The sequence below is a fragment of the Pinus tabuliformis genome, chromosome 4_2, assembly GCF_031772625.1.
Source record: "Pinus tabuliformis cultivar Carrire ecotype Pingquan chromosome 4_2, CPIR1, whole genome shotgun sequence".
Classification (NCBI taxonomy): Eukaryota; Viridiplantae; Streptophyta; class Pinopsida; order Pinales; family Pinaceae; genus Pinus; species Pinus tabuliformis.
Window position 1 is genome coordinate 605581697 of NC_142304.1, and position 16362 is coordinate 605598058.

Sequence of the window (16362 nt, forward strand, 5' to 3'; positions counted from 1 at the left end):
ATGTTCTCTAAATAATCATGCAACCTGAAGAACTTCCTCATGCCAAGCAACCATGCCTCTACATCCTGTGGTTTCTTCATTTCCCCATCATAAGTAGGTGGCATCACTTTCTTAAATTCCTCCGAAATGTATCCCCTATCAATCCTCCTGTAAGGATGATACTGATGACGATCATATGCCTATCTAAATCATACCTATGTCTATCCCTTCTCCTCTTTGGAGTGTCCAACAATATTCCATCTCGGATTGTGTCATCTCTATCTGATTGCTGACAGCCATGCAATCTATTTCCATATTCCCCATTAGTTTTTTTCTCCTGCTCATGACTAATTCGAAGCGGCCCCTTTCGCTACAAATCTGACAAGCTCTAAAGTATGACTACATTTACCTCTGCTAGCGTTTCCTATGACTGTATGATTCTATCATTATTTTCCTTACAACTCCTTATCTCTTCTTTTAAGCTTCTTAGTGTCATTGCTAAATCAAAAGAGTTCCCAACACCATAGTGCTCTTCAAATTCATAGGGAGAGTCTTTGTAGTCGACCATCTTGCTATCCATTCAATGTTTCTTCCTATAAGGTATATCATGTTAGCTAAACCAAATCAAAATAAACCAACTACCTTATTATAGCTCGGGGAGGATACCTTGTCTGCAAGATCGAAAAATCAACATGATACGTGTATAACATAATAATAACAATATATACAAATAATACATATGCATATAACCATGCAACAATCATTCTAGATAAGGTCCAGTCATCAATACATGACCTTAACATCACACAAACAACCTCATGCATGACGACATCCACTACATCATGGTACACTTGACCACATGCTAACATGAAAATCCATAAGCATTACATAACCATACATAACATGACCTTATGCATGACAACATAAACCCTACCATTATATGTGGACCATTCACAACCACAATGTAGACAATAGACCAGCCTACATGCAGATATCACTCACACACGATTACGGGCTATTCCCACACATAACACATAAAATAAAGCATAATTTAACAACACTCATATGTAGCATAATGTAATCCAATAGACAAAAATGATACATATGACCAAACATACAAGAATGTAACCAAGCAACCCCATGATACATGTAAGTGATATATAACAACACATAAACAACCATATACTCACAGTGATGCATCTTTAAAAAGAACTCTAAGTTCCTCATGATGACATCACCACAAAAATGATCAAAATCATGCAATTAAAACAAAATATGGAATGGAAGTGTGAGAGACACGCATGGAATTGACATGCATGCATGACCAACAAATAGGCCATCCTGTTTGAGGGGTGAACCATGCTCTGATACCACTCTATAACAACCTCCTCCCGCATCTACCCAAGCAACCAACCAGCCAGGGTAAACATGAGAAAAGAGGAAAATATGATATGATTTGACCTCCTAAGTCACACTAAGGAAGTGGAAAAGATGGAAACACACCATATATACATCCAACCTCATAAAAAACAACCTCAGAGGAAAAGTCAACCACTCAGATAGCTTGTCCCTAGGCCCCATTGTTGTTTTAGGTCTCTTAGGCCATATTCTCTCTCATGCTATGGGCAAGGGCACAACCAATAGCATAAAGTAGCTCTCATAGGCCCGTGTGCCAGCGATTATGGACCAGAATTTCCAGTGCTATGCCAGCGACCCCGAGATTTAAGCCAAATTTTTCAGGCTCAGATCCCAGGTCACTGCCCGTAATTGGTCCATCTCTTCAAGTCAGCAATATATCATGGAAATGATATTACTAAAGAAAATACTTGTTCAAGACCTTGAGTAGACCCCTACTATCCATGACAAGCATTTCGTCAAACTTATTGCAAATGTGTAATCTCCCATTGTAATTCATTGTTCTGAGCATAGGGGTGTTATACTTAGCTGAGAATCGTTAAGAACCATTGATGCCTCAACGCATCAACTTCCATTCCATCCATTATGTCATAGATACATTGATCATTAAATTATAAGTAAAAACATGATGAGAGCCACACATGATTGTTTTCATAAAACACATACATAACTAGGATAATAGCAACAGAAAATACTCATGAATATATAGCCATATAGATCACATATAATCCATCAAAAAGCTCATAGAAATACAAGGAGAAATAACCTTTCATTAATGATTCAAAATCAAAACTCAGGATGGGACTTCCCTATTCCACCCGACCGTAGAATGGCCGAGCCAAATATCTCTCTAGCCATTCACCCTCGTTCCACATTCCAAGCATAAATGTGGGATCTCATAGTTTAACACATCAATAAAAACTCATCCACAACTTCCAGAGGCCATCCACCTCAATCCATCAAATAGTGATTTGACCCACAGCTCCGTCGGGCTTCTAGAGGATTTTTCAAACCAGTGATTCCAGGATTAGTAACTCAACCCACAACTTTGTCAGACTTCCAGAGCATTTTTTTAACCAATGGTTCCAAGACTAGTAACTCAACCCACTAAGGGCTTTGAGAGTGTTTGTCCAACCAAGGCTTCTAGGACTAGTAACTCAACCTAAGTTATTACAGGGCTTCCAAAGCTTTTGTCCAACCAGTAAATCTATTGTTAATCTAGGAAATCCTCCATGAAAATGACAGATCACAACCAAGAAACCATATGGATGTGCCATGCATGCCAAAACTAGTGAAGGAAACATAAATGCAACTTGGTACCTGCAAGAAAATCTGACGTAGTTGTTGATCCTGATGCCTCCTCTCACTTCCCTGATTTTCCTTTTCCTTCTTGCTCCAAGAATCCAAGAATGCCACACCATCTAAGAGTGCTCCAAGAAAATTCTATGTGTCCAAGAGTATGGGAGAGAAAATAATGAGAGAGAGCTCCAACAGTGAACTGACAAAAGGTTACCAATTGACCCTCATAAGCCTTTTTATGGATGAGGCCTCTATTTTCTTCATTTTCTATTATTTTCCTTCATTTTCCTTGTCACATGCAACTTGTGACCTTTCACATCCTTTTTCTCCTAATTTCCATTATTTTCATAAATAAATATGCTGAAAATGCCATTTTACCTTCCAAAGCCTTAGCCATTTCCTTCGCCAATTTCCTTAGCCATAAACAACCAAATGAACACCACTGAGGATGTCTTTCCCACCATTCAGCTTGGAATAAGTGTCCCATCGACCGTGGTTATTTTTTCAAACCTTTTATTACGTGGATTTTTTCACAAGAGCTGTTACAGCTAAGGAAAAGAAGGAAGCAAGGATTTTTGTAGCACAACATCAAGCAGAGGAAAGGCTTGAAAGAGAGAAATTAAGGAAATATAAGAACCATAAAAAATAATTGGAAAGCGAGGAAAATGAATCAAGAAAGGATCAAGTGCTTCAAAATTAAAAAGGGATTTCACATAGGGTTCACAATGATGCAAGTAGAGTTAATGAAACCATGACGATTTCAAACACATTGGATCATACTGCAGATAAATAGACCATTATTCCGAGACCTCATAAACATCCAAGTCTTTTGCTATCAAAATGGAGGTTTTCCAACTTGCTATATTCCTACTAGTGCATGTGAAATCTAATGTATGATTATCAGACAACTCCACTTAATGTGATCGATAGTAGTGCAAATGTGAGCTATTGTTACTCAATTCCTCCATGGATATAAGGGGAAAATTGGAATCAATCATATCGCAAGAATCCAACAAATCCTAATCAACCATTAAGAGGTAGCTGAACCTACTTGGTTCAAGCAAGAAACTCAACAAGTTTGGGCACTGAAGATTCCAAAGGCCATCAAGCATAGGGTTATCATATTTTTTTTGTTGTAACCACATTAAGATGTGGATTCTGGATGGACTACCTCTTTTCATTGTTACATGAGGGTTTGAGATTAAATCCTAGGTCATTTTATTTCATACTATTTGGGGCATTGTAATCAAAATACATTTTAGAAGCAACATTCATAGTCTATTAGAATGGAGAAATTCTAGCTGAGAACACAAATTGAATTTTTTTTCTTCCTGTACATACCAAATGATTTACAACAAATCATTTTTATTTGAGTTGTTAAACAAATGAAAAATGAGAGAATAATGAAATCTTGAACAACTCACTTCTTATAATTTGAAAACTCCATAAAATAGTGAACAATAATAGTAAACAATTACCATAATAGTAGCAGTAAACAATAGCTATAACCATGAATTGGATTCAACATGGATAGAGGCACATTAACCACATGCCCTAGCTTTTAAATAGTGAAAAATAAGAGTAAAGAGTGAGAAGTAATAGTAAATAGTAACCATAAACATGAGTGGGTTTTAACATGGCTAGAGGCCCATTAGCCCAACACCCTAGCTCTGACATGGATAGGTTGTTTCTGAGTGGATCATGGTCCTATATGAAGAACCCCCCTTCTTTGGCTTATATTTGGACCTTTGAAGATAAATTTACATCAAAGAGTCTTCCACACAGATGTGTTCATTTGGAGCATCATATAAAATTTAATTTCAGTACTTCATGATTCGAAATAATTCATGAATCACACAAATTTACAAAAGATAATACAACACTGGGTTGCATTTTGATTCCATTTGAAAAGTTGTCTTATGATAGAGGTTCATATTTGAAGAGGAGGGGAACACTATTTTGAATTATAGATATTTCTTGTTTGTAGATTGGTATTATGGCCGTTCAAGCTCAATATCCATCCAATGCATTCATCCTAGAGTTTTTTTTTTTTTTTTTATTTAAATAAGTATCAATATATTTGATTATCAAAATAAGACATACATCAGAAGTGCATGCCAAAATTTGGCCTGAACAAGATTAAGAAGCACATCATCTCACATCGCTTCCCATAATGATGAACACACTCAACAAAGGTAAATACGTCAAGCCACATAAGTTTGTTCTCTTTACAATTAATTTTCTAAAAATAATCGCCATAGGTCACTACAGAGACCCTGCTACCAAATGTTATCATACAAACTATTTTACTTCTCACCAATACTTAAGGTACACAAAAGCAAAAAAGAATCATCATACTAATTCTGGGAATACAATATTCATTAAAAGTCACACATCGGCGTAACTTCAATGTATACATAGTTTTTTCCAAAATCAAGACCATAAAAAGACATACCAAAATTCTACATTCATCCTAGAGTTAAGGAATAGGTGAATGTGTGATTCAGATTTATGAAGGAATGAAATGAAATAAAATTTTAAACAAAAACACAAAGATATAATGAAAAAATAAAATTTAATTACTTAATGCAAATACTAAAAATTGTTTACATGTAGAATGAAAATAAACTATCTCTGACAATGGTAGGTTATCTCTGAGTAGAGATGTGATGGCTACATGCCTCCCAACAATGTTACAATGAGGATCATAGGCATTTTTATCATAAATAAGAAGTGTGAAATCCTAACCCTAGGAGATGAAGTGTCAAAGGTTTTAGGCCCCGTTTGGGGAAGTTGGACCACTAATTTCCTGGGGTCATAACTTTGACATATGATTGTCGTTTCTCTATCATAATACCTCATTTCAAAGATATCCACGAGGAGGAAAAAAACAAATATGTGAAACATATTTTGGCACTATTTATTTTCTTTGATTTACCAGAATATTTCTTTTTGGAACTCAAAACTACTCTGAAAGTTTAGGACCTGAAAAATTGCAAAAAATAGAAAAGTGTGCTACAAGTAAGGAAACTAAAAGAAACAGTATTAGATGTCCAAGTAGAAAAGGTGAGTGACCACTAGTATCCACTTGGATCAATGAGAGTGTAAAACCCTCCTCTCACATCTACCCAAGTAACCAACCAATTGGGGTAAACATGTGATGAGAGGCTACTATGATTAGATTCAATCTCCTATGTGACCTTAAGGAAGTGGAATTGATGGAAAAAAACATACAACCATTACACATCAGCTACAAAACTTCGAGGAACCATACTAACCACTCAGGTCGCTAGCCCCTGGGTCCCACTAAGGGTTTAGGCAACTTGACCACCAGAAACTCCCATGGTATGGACCTGACAATGTTCATGAGGCTATGGAAACTCTCATGCCAAGTACGCTAGCATCTAGGGACTATTTTTCCCAGTGTTGTGCTAACGTCCTCGGGATTTGAGCCACCTTTTCAGTCCCAGAGTCCAGGTCACTGCCCAGAATTAAATGACACCTTCAGAACAGAAAGTTAACAGGGAAACACTAATGCAAATGTAAATACTTGAATAAGCCCTTAACCAAACCCCTACTAGCCATGACAGAAATTTCGTCAAACATATCACAAACATTTAATATATAGGTGTAAACAATAGATTTAAGCATGGGGGTCTTATACTTATTTCAGGATCTCAATGAAGCATTGTTCCCTTATATAATTTTCCACATAATCATCTATTAGGTCATAAATACATTGTCCATTCATTTACAGTTAAAAATATGATGATATCCATACACCATCACTATCATAAAACATAATAGCAACAAAAATACCAAGGAAATCGCAACCATATGATCCACATATAAACTTGTATAATACTCATAGAAATATAAGGATAAAAGACATCATATTGATGATGAAAAATCCAAACCCGAGATGGGAGTACCATGTTCCACTTCACCATAGAATGGCTGAGCCAAATTTCTCTTCAGCCATTCACCCAAGTTCCATATTCTAATCATGAATGTGGGACTCAAACCAAAAGAACCAACCAGGGCATCCTGAGGCTAAACCACCTCACCCTCATCAATAGAAACCAAGTTTTATCGTAATCCATCCGGGATCACGAGGCAAACACAATAAACATGTAATAACAAGATTTATCATGATGTCCACCCGATCATGAGGCCAAACAAGAATGAATGCCACTGTATTTCTCCAGCTACAACGTGAGAAATTTTCTTATCTCCTAGTCTCTCAGGCTTTATCGCACACCAGATCACTAGAACCTAAACCGAGACAAACTCTCTAGGGTTTACCACATATCCTATCCCAGGATTACTAGGACCAACAGAGAGAAATCTACCTCTTGGCTTTACCGTATATCCATGCCATTCACTAGAAAGGATTCCTAATCCCACCGATGCAACAAAATTTTTGATTTACTGTTGGTAGGCTAAATTGCTTCATTTTAAACACCTTTTCACTTCAAAATCATAACCTTAGACCTCTGTTTTAACCTTTCAAACCTTCCTATTCTTGCACTAGTCCAAGAATCATGCCTTGCACTGGCTTTATATTTCATGTTTAAGGGTTACGAATGTGCTTAATTAATTATTTTCATAGATTTTGTGCCTTTAATAATCTTTGCAACTATTATTTCTCTTCCTAAAGTATTTGATAAGCAATGCATTGATCATCTCATTAACATGGTCGAGTGCAGGTAGGATTCCTATACCGCTAGCAAATCTTCATCTGTCGTGACAACTCACCACCTCATGCGGACATCGTGTTCCAAAATGATCAACTTGAGTTGGGCTCGGAGCGGAGAGAAAAGTTAGAGATATGGTGGAGATTGGTTCACCAGTTGAATACTTAGATTAGCATTTTGTTATAGTCGAAAGACTTAGTATGAATTGTTATTATTATTTTATTATAGTCGAAAGGTTTATATTGGAACACTTGATGTAGTTTGGTTACAACTACTGGCCTGAACGAATGTATAAAATATAGGATTTAGATAGAAAATGGTAGTGAGCGATAGCTATAGCAAGTATATTGTAATTACATTCTTCTATAATTTTGCTGGTATCGCCCTCATTCTGGGTTGGATTTGAACTCATGATGTACATTTGTGGATTTTTAATAGAAAGGGACCGCGCCATGATATCTCAATATTGCATTGTAATTATGTGTTGATGCGTTGATTAAAGAGCTCGTTTTCCTTCGTGTTCTTCTTCTCCGATTAAGGTGTGTTAATTTTCTTTAATGCAAAGTGTGAAGTAAATAGATGCTTTTATTCTTCTGCAAAGTTTAAATCTGATTTCATTGCTGTGTGACAGATCCGTGGTGTGCATGATCGATTGAGTTTAATTTTTATGATTTCTTTTCCCTTAAGTTTAATCTCATTTATTCCTAGATTGTGCAAGCATGCATTCCTGCACTAATGCATTTACAATTTCGCAGATTGATTCCTTTGGTTCATTATAGTAATAGTATTTTATTCTTATATGATTGATGAGAGTTAATGCGATTCTATAGTACGTGATTTTCATTCTGAGGTGTTCTTGATATGTCTAACTAAACATGAAGTTGATCATTTTAAACTGAACGTCGTTGTGACACACTAGTTTGTACCTGTACTTCATGCTCTTTAGGAAAGATTTGAATTTATGTGTAATTATTCTTAAAGATAATCTTTTTGAGTTAAGAATGTTATGAATGCAGATCAGTTCGTGTGAACAACTATTACAAGATTGAAGCCTGCTGTCACAATTATATGAACTCTTTAGATTGCATGAAGAAGTTCCTTGATTAAAGAAGAGTGCGCTTTGAGTTTGGAAATTAATTATTATTTTAGATATCAAGATTGGTTGAAGCATATTTTGGTTTGAGGAAATTATTTTGAAGTTTTGTTCACCTTTGCAAGTTCTTTTCCTAAGTTAACACATTATTTATTTTCTTATAAGAAGGATTGGAAAACTTGGTGCAGGAATCTCTATTCCGGTACAGGAATCAATATCCTGATACAGGATCAGAGTGCTTTAGTCATGAGGCTTAAAGCTCTTGCATGAAGACATAAATCTTCAGTACATGTGTAAAATATACTTCTAGCACCTGAACTTTGTTCAGGTACTAGTGCAAGCACGTTGCAGAAGTACATGAATAATAGCTTAGTGCAGGGACAAAGATCCATAAGAAGTTAGATATCTTCAAGGTTCCAATTATTAACCTAGCACACACTTATACTGAAGATAAACATAAATTTACATTTTCATTAGTCAATATTGTTTGCAAGAAGTTTGAGATTTCCTTTCATTTATTTTCCTACAAGACTACTTTCTTTCACATTCCAACACTAGAATATCATTGGTGTAAATTGCCAGGTGATCTTTTCTTTTCTTTTTGGTTCTACAAGATTACAATTAAGGAAGTAGGAATAGAGTTTTGAAAAGTTTATATCATTTTTCGCATTTCCTATGCTTCATATCTAAGTTTACAAAACCCCCAAGTTGATAATTAAGTGTTGAAAGGAGTTTGCCTAACCGCAATTCTTGCACCCAACATTTTGGCGCCGTTGCTAGGGAGATGATTAGAAATTGGTAAGAAATTTCCGTTTTCTACAATAGGGGTAAATCTGCTATTATTTTTTCCTGCAGTGTGCTTCTATTATTTTGAGGATTTTACGAGTGTTGATTTTTTATTCATTGCAACAATTAATAGATTCTTTTTCTTTATAAGCATTTGAATTTTGTTTTTTAAAATGAATGCAAAAGAAAGGTAGGGGTCTGAAGCCCAATAAGGGACAAAAAAATACTGAAAACTTTTAAAACTCTTCTCATATTGGACCTTCTTTTGCAGGTAGAAAGTACAAGAAAACCTAGACCCATCACGTCGGAACGGTCCACTTGGATTCCGGAAATAGTGATTCAGATGTGACACAGCAAGAAATGGGGAAGAAGAGGCTAACGGTGATCGGAAAGATCAATTCAACATTAGTCAACCTTCACCTTCTAGAAGTGGTCCGATTGGAGGCATAACAATGGTTGATCACGAAGACCATGCAGAGGGGACTAGCGAGAATGGGGTAAATGAAGAGTTGTCCCTTTTGGATTTCCAATCGTGAACTTAGAAGAGAATGTAAAAATAAAGAATATTTCACCTTCAGCTCTTCCACACTTTCATGGTAAGGTGCACGAAGACCCAGATTCATTTCATTTTGAGTTTGATATGTTGTGTCGGAGTTATGATTATTCTTCTGATGCCCAAAATTAAAGTTGTTTCCAGCAACTCTTAAGGATTTAGTCTTGCATTGGTTCATGGGACTAGGAGGAAACACTGTAAGTTCTTGGGACCAAATGGAGAGAGTATTTTTGAATAAATATCATGAATATTGTAAAACTAGAGAAATGCATGATGAGATATTCACCATTGTACAAGGTGATGATGAGACGTTAGAGGATTACCTAGAGAGATATTTTATATACTCCAAAGGTCCAAACACAAATTTGATTTAAGTACTATTCAAACATTTTTCCTATGAGGAATTACTAAGGATTCTAGACATAATCTGAATTTGTTAGGGCAAGGAGACATTGCTCATAAAACTTTTGAACAAATTTGTGACTTGTGAAGGAATTTCTCTAGAAATCAATATAGATCCACTAGAGGAGATCAAAGCAAAACTAACAAACTAGCGTCTACAGATGCTATGATCATTGGCTTGGAGAATAAAATGGACAACATGAAAATCGAAATAATGAATATTGTTAGCAAACAAATAGACTCTTTGAAATTTTAGCAAAAATTATGAAAGGAACAAGAGTCACTGTCTATTTTTTTCCAAAGGGTATGAAAATGCATCCTTTAAGAGAGTGTCCTACTGATATGAAAGGTGCTAATAAATGTGTGATTTTTGTAGAGAACCATGTCACCAAGGAGTTCCCCTCCATAACTAGATTAAAATCTGTACTTGAAGGAGAGAATTCCGAACCTAATACTTTACATGCCATGGGAGCACAAAGAAACTGGCCACAAGTAAGTGAAGATATGGCTCTTGAACCACATTTTTATGGCTATAATGCACCTCCATATTCCTATTATAATAATAATAATAACTCTCATCATTGGCAGCATGAGAATCATTTTCATCATGGACAGTCCTCTTAACCTTGGCAACAAGGATGGAGAGGTCCAAACCATTCATATCATTCCTATCCTACCCAGATGCCATCATATCCTCCTTCCTATGCACCACATGATATGTCACAACCATATTTTCCCTCTCTACCTCAGTAAAGTCAATCATTCCCACCATTTCCATTGCCACAACCATTTAGACCACCTCAACTACCTACTCAACCGGTACCGAATCCTAATAATCAGGTAGTACAAATGTATCATTCGATTGGATCATCCCTCTTCCTACCTATCGAACCCTGCCATTTGGGTTAAATGAGCTTCAATTGAGATCAAGAAGGGTAGTTAAACCAAAAAAACAAAAATAGTCCACGGTGATTATTGAGGAGAAAAATGAGGAGGTAACTCCTGATCATTCTAAAAACAATGTCACCCTTCAACCCATTCTCGTACGTTCAGATTTACCATCTCCATCAAACAAGCCCCCTATCTAAAGCAGTTCATCATGGAGAAGAGTGACCCCAAGTCCACTCTGGCCTCTGAGTTAAGGAATATTTGTATAAAGGTTCCTTTACTTTAGGATATCTAAGAAATTCCCATATTTACAAAGATCATTAAGGAATTATGTCTTAAAAAGCCAGGGAGGAAGAGGGTAGAACGTCAGACCATTGACTTTGTTGGTAGAGAAATTGAGATGATGACATGATGCGTATCAATGGAAAAATACACAGATCCTGGAAACCCAGTTGTTTATGTCTAGACAGGTGATATCCTTGTCTCTAATTTGTATTAATAGACCTGGGGGCCACCATCAATGTGATGACCAGGAAAATCATGGAACAACTTGGGTTGGGCCATTCGTCCTACACCCACCGTGCTTGAACTTGCAGACAAATCTAAAATCAAGATCGATCGAGTATTGGACGACGTGGTTGTCTCTATAGATTCATTGGAATACCCCATGATTTCATTATGCTTCAACCAAAGAATCTAGTGGGAGGACATCCTTTGATTCCGTGACGACCATGGCTTGCAACGACCAATTCTTATATTGGATGTTGCTTCGGTGATATGTACATTTGACATGGAGACTCTAGGAAAAAGGTCACCTTATACCCACCTAGTAGATCTATTTGGGAACTCAAGGATTCCTTATGGTTAGATTATGACAATACTGATGAGGAGACCCGAACTATTTGTTCAATTCAGCATCATACCGAGTCTACCCACGATGGTGAATTGTGAGATTCCTTGAAAAATCTAGACATTATACCTAGTTTTGATACAGTTCATCATATCTTTAGTATGGATTTCCAAGAAAATTCTGATTTCCAACCTCCTTATCCCAAACTGTGGAATCATCTCCTTGTACTATTGAGCCCAAGACCACTCTTGTTGAAATTAGTCCAGACAAATCTTTACACATTAGTTCAGACCTGGATTCATCTTAGCAAGAGCTGCTTGTTACCTTGTTCCGATATCGCTTGGATGCATTTGCTTGGAGTTATGAAGACATGAAAGGTATTCCTCCTAAGACTTGTACTCATCATATCTATATCAAGGAGGGAGCCCGAACTATCCGACAACCCCAAAGAAGAATTAATCTCGCACTAATATATATTGTTAAGGAGGAATTACAAAACTCTTAGATGTTAATTTCATCTACCCCATTTCTGACATTCAATGGGTCTCTCCGTTAGTGATAGTCCCTAAGAAATATTGGATATGGTGTATTTGCATTGACTATCGAGAATTAAACAAAGCCACTCTCGAGGATTACTTTCCCCTTCCTTTCATCGATCAGGTGCTAGAGACCCCTACTAGTAAAAAGTACTTTTCATTCTTAGATGGCTTCAGTGGGTATAACCAAATCCAGATCACACCCTCAGATCAAGACAAACTACCTTTACATGCCCTTGGCATACATTTTCCTACTGAGTACCTCCCTTCAGGTTGTGTAATGCACCCACTACCTTTCAAAGTGTTGTGTTGGCTATTTTTATTGATCTTAAATGTGTTGAGATTTATATGGATTATTTTTTTGTGTTTGGTAACTCATTTGATGAAGCTGTTAAAAATCTAGAAAAAGTGCTTTTACATTGCCAAGAGACCCATCTTGCTTTAAGTGATAAAAAAGGTAGATTAATGTGAAAAGAAGGAGTGGTTCTTGGTCATTTGGTTTCTGACAAAGGAATTTAGGTGGACCCCACAAAAATTGAAGTCATTATTTGTCTGCCTACACCCAAAACCCAAAGGGAAGTGAGAGGTTTCCTAGGACATGTTGGTTATTACCGGAGATTCGTTGAATTTTTTTCCAAGATTTCTACCACCCTTTTTTGATTACTAGCTAAGGATAGCGAATTCACCTCATCCACAACTTGCCAATAGTCGTTTGAAACATTGAAGGAAAAACTGGTACAGGCACCAGTTTTGAGAGGACCCAACTAGTCCCTGTCATTTCATATTTCCTCGAATGCTTCATACACTACTATTAGGGAAGCCTTAGGACAAGAGGAGAATAAACAGTCCTATGCTATTTACTACATTAGTAAAAATTTGTCACCTGCTAAATTTAACTATATAGTGCCTGAGAGAATTTTTACTCGTTATCTTTTCTATCAATAAACTTAGACATTACATTATAGGATATTTAAGTTTATGTGCATACTGATGATTCTTCTATAAGATATTTAATGAATAAATATTTAACTAGTGGTAAAGTGACTAGGTGGTTACTTCTATTACAGGAATTTGATGTTACAATTATCGATAGACCATGAAAGTCTAATGTTGTAGCTGATTACCTTTCCAGATTAAACAACACTGGTGAAGTAGTTCCTGTTGATGATGATTTCCCCGACGAGCATCTTTTTTCTATGTCAGCAAAATCTCCATGGTTTGCTGACATAGCCAACTATTTAGTCACCGGAAAGACACCATCTCACTTATCCGCTCGTGAAAAGTGAATATTATTTAGAAAAGTGCTTCATAATCTTGGATACGAGGAGACCTCTTTTACACTTGACCATATTTTGTTATTTGCATATGTGTAAGAGAGGAAGAAATGTTTGATATCTTAAAATTTTCCCATGGTGAGCCTCATGGTGGCCACTTTGCTGACAAGTGAACTTCATATAAAATTTTATGCATTGGCTATTTTTGGCCTTCTTTTTTTAAGGATACCAAGAAATATGTTAGGTGTTGTGATAGTTGTCAACAAATGGATCAACCTGTTCAAGGAAATGAAATTCCTTTATTTCCTTATGTCATGATTGAGCCCTTTGAAAAACGGGCTATTGATTTTGTAAGACCCATAAACCCCACATCTTTAAATAAAAAGCATACCTTGGTTTGTATTGATTTTGTTACTAAATGGGTAGAGGATAAGGCTATTTCTTTTGCCACTAGAAAAAGTTGTTGTTGATTTTTTTCAATGAAATTTTTACAAGATTTGGTGTTCCTAGAGAAATTGTTTCTGACAATGGATCGTGATTTGGTTCTAACTTGAGACAGGAATTCATGAATCTATACAAGATTCAGCACAGGAAATCTACACTGTACCACACGCAAGTAAACAGCCAGGTGGAATCCAGAAATAAGGTGATTGGATCCATCCTCACCAAAAAAGTAAACATGCATAGGAAGGATTGGGCTAGCCGATTTCCTGAAGCCTTATGGGCTTATCGAACCAATTTGAGAAATAACACGGGGCATACACCATATGAGCTGGTGTATGGAAAACAAGTCCTTCTGTCAATTGAATTTCAGATAAAGACTTTCAGGACTGTATTTCAATTGGTTCTAGATCTCTTAGAAGCACAACAATAGCATTTATTGCAGCTAAACAAGTTGGATGAATTTCGAAGGGATGTTCTTCAACATAATATTTTGGTGCAGCAGAAACGAAAGAAGTGGCATGACAAGTTTATCAGAAAGAAACAGTTCCAATCTAGTGATTGGGTACTTCTCTATGACTCAAGCTTTAAACATTTTAAAGGGAAGTTCCATACTCATTGGATGGGACTATATGAGTGATTCAATTTTTCAACAATGGGCGAGATTCAGTTTCCTTGTGAATGGGCATAGGGTTAAAGTATATTTTCAGTCCATCACAAAGGAGGACTTCATGCAGCAAGTGATACAACAGTCTAAACTGCAGTTGGTAGGTGGCTATGCCAACCCGTCGTACTCTGATTTCTTCTCTCTTGAAATAAAGTTTAAAGAAAACCCCAAAAAAATATATATATAATAATCAAGAGAAAAAAAATTAAAATTAAAAAGAAAAAGGATTTTTTTTCCTTGTGATTGTGAAAATCAATAGAGGGATCAACCTAAAAACCGTCTTGCTGGTAGGAAGAACAATTCCAATAAAATGAGAATGTTTCTTGATCTTTAGATGTGTTAATTGTCACCAAGAAGAAACGGGTTCAAGTACAGGAACTAGGTCCTTATCCAAGTTTCAGGTAGCTGGCACAAATTTTTTTATTTAGGCAACACTCAATTCCCATTGCATTTATTTTTTGGATCAATACTATACAGGCAGATGTTAGGTGCAATTCTGCTCTTCTTGTATTCCCATTTTCATAAAAAAAAATTCCCCTTATTTTCTTATTTTTATCCCATAAAGTTTACCATCCCTTTCTTCAAAGAAATTTTCCCTATCCGATTTCATATTCCCTATTTTCCCTTGAATTTTTTTTCGCAAATTCCCTTTTTCGATTTATACGTCTTGGTGGTTTCGCTCTTGAATTCCCTGTCATAATTTCTTTCCAATTCTAAAAACATACCCTTTTTCCCACTTCCTTTTTTCCCTCATGGATTGATTGTAGGATCTAATGTGAACTCACAAATCAGATTGAAAGGCATATGTCAACACCAAAGAATGGTGAATAAAACCTTCTTTGTATATTCAACAAATTTTTTAATCCAACCTATGAATTATATCCTATCAAAATTTTCTTTTGGTTCCCATTATGCTACAAATATCCCTGGTGCAGTAATGTATATGCGAGTGCAAGAAAATTCGGTACAGGCATGGGTAGTGCAAGCATGTCTCATGTGCAAGCATGCTCGGTGTAGGCATGGTTGGTGCAAGCACGTCCAGTACAAGCACGTTTAGTACAAGAATCCTCACTGCTGAGAGTGCCCAGTTCAAAAACACATGTTCTGGTGAAGGAATACCTGGTGCAAAAATACGTATTCAAACTTATCTTTGTGTTATAGCTCCAAATCTCACTCTTGAGGTTTGTGATGCTGCACTCATGGCCCAGGGCAACCCCTCCTTCTAGACCTAGTCCAAAATTTAAAAAATAGTGTTTTATTCCCTATGCGCGACATTTCCCTTTGCTAAACGTGTGTATACGCGGGTCTGTGTATACCCAACCCATGTATATGTCTAAAAACACTTAAAAAAATTAAATCTCCTTAATTTCGGGTAGAGATCGCGGGTGTTACCTATTGATCACCTGTTAGTGCCCGTGGCCCAACTGTTCCCAACGAATTCCCAACTAAAAAACTACTTTGGAAGAATTATAAAAAGGCTT